Source organism: Pan paniscus, chromosome 7 (assembly GCF_029289425.2).
Source record: "Pan paniscus chromosome 7, NHGRI_mPanPan1-v2.0_pri, whole genome shotgun sequence".
Classification (NCBI taxonomy): domain Eukaryota; kingdom Metazoa; phylum Chordata; class Mammalia; order Primates; family Hominidae; genus Pan; species Pan paniscus.
The window spans coordinates 123,572,118-123,580,527 of NC_073256.2; the positions used below are offsets into that span (position 1 = coordinate 123,572,118).

Consider the following 8,410-nt stretch of genomic DNA (forward strand, 5'->3'; position numbering starts at 1 on the left):
AATCCATGAGGATAAACAAATGCTAATGTTAATTGGTGTGTATAGCACCTAAGTCAACCTCAAGGTGCCTAATATGAAGACAGAATTATAAAGTACACTAGATCTCATCCAACTGTGCCTAACTATAAATTATTTCTATTAACAGACATAATATTTAGTAAGAATTTGCTAGTACCCTGAGTGATAGTGAATTCAAAATGAATTCCATTTTAAAATAATCTCAAGTCAGGTAAATAATCAGTCTAATATAATTGAAATAACAAATGGGGCCAGGTGCAGTGGCTCATGCCTGTAATCCCAGCACTTTGGGAGGCCAAGGCGGGTGAATCATTCAAGGTCAGGAGTTCAACACCAGCCTGACCAACGTGGCAAACCCTGTCTCTACCAAAAATACAAAAATTAGCCAGGTGTGGAAGTGTACACTTGTGGTCCCAGCTACTTGGGAGGCTGAGGTAGAAGGATCCCTTGAACCCAGGAGGCAGGAGTTGCAGTGAGCCATGATCATACTACTGCACTCCAGCCTGGGCGACAGAGTAAGACCATGCCTCAAAAATAAATAAATAAATAACAAATGGGAAAGTACATAGACGTTTTAAGAATAAGATCCTGGGAGAGGAGACAAGGCAATGTGAGTACGGAAAGAAGACAGAATGATACAGCAGTGCTGGCTTTGAAGACGGAGTAAGAGCCACCAGCCAAGGAATGTGCACAGCCTGCAGAAGCTGGTGGCTCTCCCCTAGAGCCACGAGAAGGAACACAGCCTTCAAGGTGCCAACACCATGATCTTAGCTCAGTATGACCCATTTCAAACTTCCAACCTCCAGAACTGTAAATAGTGAATTTGTGTGGTTTTCTTCTGCTATTACTGTGGTAATTTACTACAACAGCAGTAGAGAACTGCTACAAAACCTTCAGGAGGGGTAAAACAGCACAGGCTTCATCGACTCATGCATTCACTTCAATAATACAGAAAATTGTCCAAGGTAAAGCATTGTGTTGTGTTCCCTGCTGGGAATGAGGTAGGGAGACACTGAGATGAAAGTTGTGCCTGGTGCCCATGAAGGTAGGTAATGGACATGCAGAAAGAGCAGGGAGAGGTGGAACCCAGAGTGGGACCAAGAATGAGGGACTGAGCTGGCAAGGTGGCTCAGCTTGTGATCCCAGCACTTTGGAAGGCCAAGGCCAGAGGATCGCTTGAGCCCAAGTATTCAAGACCAGCCTGGCAACACAGTGAAACCCCTCACTCTAAACGAGCGACAGAGAAAAAATAAGGGACAATGAGTCACATTAAGTCCTCTTTGGCCAAAAATATTGCAGTGAGGGTCTGTTTCATCCCTTCTCTCCCATCTCAGAGAAATTGAGGTTACTGCTAGTCTCACCTGCATTCTGGATTCAGTTTCAGGACCTTTCCTCCAGTGATAAATGTGCAGTGCCTTAGGGGAACCTCAGCCAAAGCTATAAACTTCAACTGGCCACCACAAGAGTGTGCATGTGAGGTGACTGCATTTTTTCCCCCTGCCAAACCAGAAATAGCCGGTATAGGAATGAACGAGCATGAAGATTGGAAATTGATCCGATTGGAAGGAAGCCCAGGTTAGGTTTGGGCGCCTCCAAAAGCTCCCTTTTTAAAGTCACCTGGACTGAGGCGTCGAGCTTTCAGCTCCACCAAACTCTCACCTGGCCTGGCAGCGAGCGTCAGAAGAGCGCGGGAGCCCGGTACCCAGCGCACTGAGCCCAGTGGAGAGCTGAGACGCAGGCACCCGCATCTCCAGGATGATAGGCGACATTGCAAGATATCTCTACACCTAGCAGCTCAGGGGGCTCCAGGCAGAGCAGCAAGTTCGAGGATCTGGACGCGGAGCCGAGTAAGGCGCAACCCAGCGGGCCTCGGGCCGCCCTTTCATCGGCTCGTTCATTAACACCTGTGGGTGCCTCCAGACTGTGATCATTGGAGGGCTCGTCAACTCCCTGGGCTGGGTGTTGAGTGCCTACGCTGCAAACGTGCATTTTCTCTTCATTACTTTTGGAGCGGCAGCTGGCCTGGGCAGCGGGATGGCCTATCTGTCAGCGGCATCGTGGGTGAGCAGGTATTTCCGAAGAGACGCGCCCTCGCCCAGGGCCTCAGCACTAAGGGGACCGAATTCGGTATGTTCCTAATGACTGTGCTACTGAAGTACTTGTGCGCAGAGTGTGGCTGGAGGAATGCCATGTTGATCTAAGGCGCCGTTTCCTTAAACCTGTTTGTTTTGGGGACCCTCATGAGGCCCCTCCCTCCTGGGAAAAACCCAAATGACCCAGAAGAGAAAGATCTGCGCGTCCTGCCCGCGCACTCCACAGAGTCTGTAATGTCAAATGGACAGCAGGGAAGAATAGAAGAGAAGGATGGCGGGTCTGGGAACGAGGAGACCCTCTGTGACCTGCAAGCCCAGGAGTGCCCCGATCAGGCCAGATCATGTACGCTCTCCGGTTCTGAAGACGGTCAGCTGGCTCATTATGAGAGTCAAGAAGGGCTTCGAGTACTGGTACTCAGGCTATTTTGGGACAGCCTATTTACAAATCGAATGTTTGTAGCCTTTGTTTTCTGGGCTTTATTTGCATACAGCAGCTTTGTCATCTCCTTTATTCATCTCCCAGAAATCGTCAATTTGTATAACTTATTGGAGCAAACGGACGTTTTCCCTCTGACTTCAATTATAGCAATAGTTCACATTTTTGGAAAAGTGATCCTGGGCGTCATAGCTGACTTACCTTGCATCAGTGTTTGGAATGTCTTCCTGTTGGCCAGCTTCGTTCTTGTCCTCAGTATTTTTGTTTTGTTGTTTTTGTTTTTGGTTTTGGTTTTGGTTTTTTTGAGACGGAGTCTCGCTCTGTTGCCCAGGCTGGGGTGCAGTGGCACGATCTCGGCTCACTGCAAGCTCCACCTCCTGGGTTCACGCCATGCTCCTGCCTCAGCCTCCCGAGTAGCTGGGACTGCAGGTGGCCCCCACCACTCCAGGCTAATTTTGTTTTTGTATTTTTAGCAGAGATGGGGTTTCACTGTGTTAGCCAGAATGGTCTTGATCTCCTGACCTCCTGATCCGCCTGCCTCAGCCTCCCAAAGTGCTGGGATTACAGGTGTGAGCCACCACACCTGGCCTCCTCAGTATTTTTAATTCTGCCATTGATGCATATGTACACTGGCCTGGTGGTCATCTGCACACTGACAGGGTTTTCCAGCGGTTATTTCTCCCTAATGCCCATAGTGACTGAAGACTTGGTTGACATTGAACATTTGGCCAATGCCTACGGCATCATCATCTGTGCTAATGGCATCTCTGCGTTGTTGGGACCACCTTTTGCAGGTAAACTTTCTGAGGTTTTAAGAGTTCATAGTGCATATAGATATGGTGTGTTATGTTAAAAAGTCCAAGATAAAGAAGGAGGTTTCCAAAAAAAGAATAAGATCCTGAAGTGTATCTAGCAAAAAAACCGAACTGTGTTAAGAAATCTACATGGGGCGGGGCGCTGTGGCTCACGCTTGTAATCCCAGCACTTTGGGAGGCCGAGACAGCCGGATCATGAGATCAGGAGATCAAGACCATTCTGGCTAACATGGTGAAACCCTTTCTCTACTAAAAATACAAAAAATTAGCCAGGCTTGGTGGCACGCACCTGTGGTCCCAGCTACTCGGGAGGCTGAGGCAGGAGAATTGCTTGAACTCAGTAGGCAGAGGTTGCAGTGAGCCCAGACAGCACCATTGCACTCCAGTCTGGGCGACAGAGCAAGACTCTGTTTCAAAATAATAATAATAATAATAATAATAATAACAATAATAATAATAATAAAAGGAAAAGAAAAGAAATCTACATGGAGCTAAATCATCTTGGGATATGAAATTTACCTGGTTTTCACTGAAGCCGTCTAATCTTTAAAAATTCCATGAAATAAAGAACTAGGTGAAATTGACATAAATGTTCTCAATGACTGGAACACATAAGAATGAGTCGGCTTAGCTTCAGGGACAGTGAGGTTATGGAAATCAATGAGCATTGCCTTAGTGTGATTTGAAACGTCTGAGTCAGTTCACATTTAATTGTAGGTCAGACTTTGCCCATGTTCAAGAGACAGAGGCTGTTAATTGCTTAGAAAGAGCTAACGAAAGAATAAAACATGGTTTAATGGACTTACAGAATTACAAAGCAGTGTTTCAAAATAAATCATGATATACAGTTCACAATTCATATATAAAGAAGAACCAATAATAGCTACATAGCTAATAATACTTTGCCACCCAAGATTGTGCCTTTAGTTATGGAGTATGATTTTTCCCCTTTTTTATTAAAGCATAACATGTCTGCAGAAAAGTGCAAAAATTCTAAGTATACACTTTGAGGAAGCATCATGGATGGAACACATCTGTGTAACTACCACTTGGGTCAAGAAATAAAATATGACTATTAACCCTGAAGGCCTCCTCATGTTCATCCCAATTTCTAGTGTCTCCTTCCTCTGCAAAGAAAATCAGACTTCTAACAGTACAGATTACTTTTATGTGGTTTTGAACTTTATAAATGCTATTATACACCCGGTATTCTTTTGTATCTGGTCTCTTTTGTTCAATATTAATTTTGTGTGTTTCTTCCATGTTGTATCATGTTTTTGTAGTTTGTTCATATCATTTAAATTATGTTTAATTTATTAAAATAGAGATGGGGTCTCAATATGTTGCCCAGACTAGTCTCAGACTCCTGGACTCAAGCAATACTCCTGCCTCGGTTTCCCAAAGTGCCAGGATTACAGGCATAAGCCACTGTATTCAGCCTGTTTATTTCATTTTAAGGTATAATTTTATCAACAGCATTTCAAATACGTATAAAGAAGTGAGGTCTGCTGAGAATGGTATAACAGCCACTTGTGAGCTTCAGGAGTTCTAGTTCATTTTTGTTCTTCCCATAGCCTGTCCCATTTACCAACACTATGCTTATATATACACTAGTTCTCAGTGAGTTGTTTTATGCCTCTGGCTGGGAGTCTCAAATCATGGTCACTGCAGCACAGACAGAGAAATATGGCCTTGCTCTAAGAGACTAATATTGTATATTCAACTACTCCTCTGTCTGTAGAAAAAGACAGCAATTCTAGCAATTGCTCAATAATAAATGGCAACTCAATTAATGCATCTAATGTTAATATCAGAGGACCACACCTTTAAGGTCATAGTGTAACTTTTGTAGCTAGAGGAAAAGGTTGCTTTTCATAATGAAATATTAATAGTAGCATTTGGCAGAAACTTCTGAAAGTTGAGAGTATAACACTTAGTCTCAATAGGTTGATAGAAACCAGACTGGCTTCAGTTTGTAAGTCATCTTAATTTGCACCTCAAATTAATATAAAATGGAGAGGTCATAGAGGTGGATGTTAATCAAACACAGCAGTGAAATGAATATCTTAGACAAATTTATAGCCAATGGAAAACTTGTGAATGGAGGACCCTAGACTGCTGTGGAAAAAGCATTCTTGCCTAGCAACTCACAGCCTGGCTGGGTTTGGGCTGGGTGCCTATTTTTAGTTGTCTTCTGTTACTGAGCCAGATGAATACTGCCCCTTCTTTCAGTTTGCTTTGGATAATGGCCAAATGCCAAAATCTACTATTCCTTAAATAGCATAGCTCCCGTCTGTTCACAGTCAACAAGAAGAAATTAAGATGTAGAATATGCTTGGTCTCTTGGTCATTCCTGCCTAATAAGACTGAGAGAGATTTGAACTATTTGTCACATGACTTTGTCTTATTTTTTGAACATATGGAATTGGTAAGCTGTCATTAAAAGGGTATGATGCAGCAAGGCTGAATCCAAGTTTTCCCTAGGAAAGAATTTATATAACTTATAGCAAGGAAATGAGACAAAAGCACAAGATATTCTGTAGTCTTTCTATCTTGCATGGTATCTTGAGAATTTTCACATGTAGCTATTTTGTCTTCTCTCTACTAAAGAATAGAAGATCCTGTATCACTGCCTCAAGTAAGAAGGGAAAAATAGTCATTGGCTGTTGTAGGGTCAATTTTCTCTAGGTTATGCTAGAGTAACAAACAGCCCCAAAATGTCAGTAACTTACCATAACAAGGTTTATTTCTTGTTCATATTAAATGTTGCCTGAAGGTCCACTGTCTCTGCTCTCTGTGTCTTCTCTGTAGTAAGTTCCAGGCTAAAGGAGAAGCCCATAGTGGGAGTATGCCATTCTCATAGCAGAGGGAAGGGAACAATGACTGAATCTCACAATTGTTCATAACTTTTCTGTTCAGACATGGCATACATCACATAAGCTCACATTCCATTGGCTAAAGCAAGTTATGACAAGTTTGACAGCCAAAGAGCAGAAAGAATAGTGCCCTTACGCGGAGGACTACCAAGAAGAAGCCTAGTGGACCAGGGCCTTATGGAGTCACCAGTGAGGACATGGATGGAGATGGAGGCCATTATCCTTTGCAAACTAATGCAGGAACAGAAAACCAGATACTGCATCTTCTCACTTACAAGTGGGAGCTAAATGATGAGAACTCATGGGGAACAAATATACACTGGGGCATATCAGAGGGTGGAGGGTGGCAGGAGGGAGCAGATCAGGAAAAAGAACTACTGGGTACTAGGCTTAATACCTGGGTGACGAAATAATCTGTACAACAAACCCCCACGACACAAGTTTACCTATGTAACAAACCTGCACTTGTACCCCTGAACTTAATATAAGGTAAACAAAAAACACACACACAAGAAGAAATTAAATGTTTACAGTTAAAAAAAAAAAACACAATTCACCAGAGCTAATATCCCTATTAATCACCTTGAGTATGAAAGAAAGAGATAGTTGATCTCAAGTGGGAGATACTGTGTTGGGAACATATCCATAAAATTGAATGGTAAAAGATCTTTTTTGCCTACCACTCACCTTCTGAAACAGGGGTTGATGTAAGGACATTTTAATTGAATTCTGATTAAATCTCTAAAACAGTTTAAGGAGAATAAGCTCACCAAGCAGAATCCCAAGAAACCTGTGAGGAGGGCTGGGTGCAGTGGCTCATGCCTGTAATCCCAGCACGTTGGAAGGCCAAGGCAGGTGGATCACGAGGTCAGGAGATCGAGACCATCCTGGCTAACAGGGTGAAAACCCATCTCTACTAAAAAAGAAAAAAAATCAAAAATTAGCCCGGCGTGGTGGCGGGTGCCTGTAGTCCCTGCCACTTGGGAGGCTGAGGCAGGAGAATAGTGTGAACCCAGGAGGCGGAGCTTGCAGTGAGCCGAGATTGCACCACTGCACTCCAGCCTGGGTGACAGAGCGAGACTCCGTCTCAAAAGAAAAAAAAAACAACAATAACAACAACAAAAAGAAACCTGTGAAGGAAGATTCAAATTATTACATAGTTTTAGTTGAGAAGAACATAAAGGGATGGTGTTAGAAAACACTTCTGATTGACATCTTTTAGTATTATGAAACTTTTACATCCTTCCCTAAATGAATAACTTGGGGATTAATTTGGACCCTTACAAGAAGCAAACACTAAACATACTTTTTTAAAAAAAAATCCCCTTATGTAATATTATCCTTGGCAGAATATTTTCACATCCTCAGGCTCTAGGCCTTACTCTTAAAACTACAAATTCCAACAAAGAAATGTATCTCACGTTCTATTTTGTCCCAATTCCCTTGAAAAGGACTCACTTGTCTCGTGACTCATGTTTCCACCATAAACAAATCAACTATGCCTTGGTATTGGGGTGAGGTCAGAGTCATAGAAACACATACCAGCTTCCATGGAACCATGTAAATGGCAAGAGGCTGTACCCCTAAATAGTGCCAAGAGGCCAATCCCACAGATGACCAAGGCAACCACTCCCACCTTTGAACTTGATGCTTGTTGCTGGCCTTCCAGCTTGACTCTTGGTTCTTTTTAAAGGAGTTTTCTCAGAGGCCCTTTTGTGTTTCTTCCTGTGCTGGGTTGCCTCAAATGAAATAAATAGCCCTAGAAGTGATTCCTGGAGATCCAGCCCCTTGGGCTTGGCCAGGGTCCTCATATGATGACTCACCTATTCCTTGTGATGAACAATTTAAAAAATACTCCAAACCATTTAATGTATTAAGATATCAACACTAGGACACGTGGTCCAATATATTCATTAGGCATTAATGCATGCATTCATTCAGCAAGTGTTTCTTGAGCACTTTAATACCGCAGACACTTAGCTAGACGAATTATGATTCCTGTGAATATATAGAAGATGTGACCTCATTCTCATGGTCATTACCACAAGATCAATGTATCTTACTCGTTTGGAAATGCCAAGTCCTAATGTTGGAGAAGTGACTGTGAACCTGGCCTAACAACTCACTTATTCTTGTGTAGTCATTTGGAATAACCTTTATAATAAATTAATT

At 42.9% G+C, this 8,410-nt stretch overlaps 1 pseudogene; it reads left to right on the plus strand.

The window, feature by feature from the left end:
• The first annotated feature begins 1,057 nt into the window (after positions 1-1,057).
• Positions 1,058-3,238, plus strand: LOC100980202 (monocarboxylate transporter 14-like; annotated as a pseudogene).
• Positions 3,239-8,410: the final 5,172 nt, after the last annotated feature.